Source organism: Dendrobium catenatum, unplaced genomic scaffold (genome assembly GCF_001605985.2).
Source record: "Dendrobium catenatum unplaced genomic scaffold, ASM160598v2 original_scaffold_96796, whole genome shotgun sequence".
Taxonomy (NCBI): domain Eukaryota; kingdom Viridiplantae; phylum Streptophyta; class Magnoliopsida; order Asparagales; family Orchidaceae; genus Dendrobium; species Dendrobium catenatum.
In genome coordinates this window covers 1-1,195 of record NW_021415235.1, presented here as the reverse complement: position 1 = coordinate 1,195, position 1,195 = coordinate 1, and the positions used below count along the sequence as shown (strand labels likewise).

General features: G+C 52.6%; 1 pseudogene; it reads left to right on the top strand.

Annotated features, from left to right (window-relative positions):
• Window positions 1-439: 439 nt before the first annotated feature.
• Window positions 440-562, top strand: LOC114578621 (annotated as a pseudogene).
• Window positions 563-1,195: the final 633 nt, after the last annotated feature.

Genomic DNA, 1,195 nt, shown 5'->3' with positions numbered 1-1,195 from the left:
GGTGACCTCCTGGGAAGTCCTCGTGTTGCACCCTTTTATCTCCTCAGAAGTCCTCGTGTTGCACCCTTTTTTTAACCTGTCATCGTTTTTTTTCTAGCTCTTCGCCACGGCCTGCGAACCACTTGCGGTGTTGGCTCGTCGCGCATCGAGCGATGAAACCCGCATCGTGGGACCCATGAAGGCATCCGGGGTGTCCTATGTGGCGACCGGGCGGGAACTTCAATAACTTTCAGCCCAGGAGTCCGATTCGGCTCTATGACCCCATTCCGGAAAGCTTTTTCCGAGCCGGATGGGGCACAGATGCGACATAAGCACATCGGCCGGCCATGCGGAGCAAAAAAATGCATTTTTGACCCCCTACGCTCTGTCAGTATGAAGATGCGTCAAAATCACCTCTCCACACCGTAAACTTAAGAAAAATTTCAGAACATATTTATACGGGTGCGACCATACCAGCACTAGAGCACCGGATCCCATCAGAACTCCGCAGTTAAGCGTGCTTGGCGAGAGTATCACTGGGATGCGTAGTTGACCTACCTGGGAAGTCCTCGTGTTGCACCCTTTTTTTTAACCTGTCATCGCTTTTTTTTTCTAAGCTCTCGCCACGCCTTACGAACCACTTTACGGTGTTGGCTCGCCGCCGCACTCGAGCCGATCGAACCCCGCATCGTGGGACCCATGAAGGGCAAACCGGGGTTGTCCTATGTTGGCGACCGGGCGGGAAACTTCAATAAACTTTTAGCACCAGGAGTCTGATTCGGCTCTATGACCCCATTCCGGAAAGCTTTTTCCGAGCCGGATGGGCACCGATGCGCCATAGGGCCCATCCGGACCGGGCCATGCGGAGCGAAAAAAAGTGCAATTTTGTCCCCCTACGCTCTGTTCGGAATGATGATGCTTCAAAATCACCTCTCCACGCCGTCAACTTTAAGAATAATTTTCAGAACATATTTATTATGGGTGCGACCATACCAGCTTTACTAGAGCACCGGATCACACAGAACTTCGCAGTTAAGCGTGCTTGGGCGAGAGTAGTCGGGGATGGAGTGTACCTCCTGGGAAGTCCCGTGTTCCACCCTTGTTTAACCTGTTCAACGCTTTTTTGTTTTTCTTAGCTTCTTCGCCACGCCTATTCGAAACCACTTGCGGTGTTGGCTCGCCGCGCATCGAGCGATGAAACCCGCATCGTGGACCC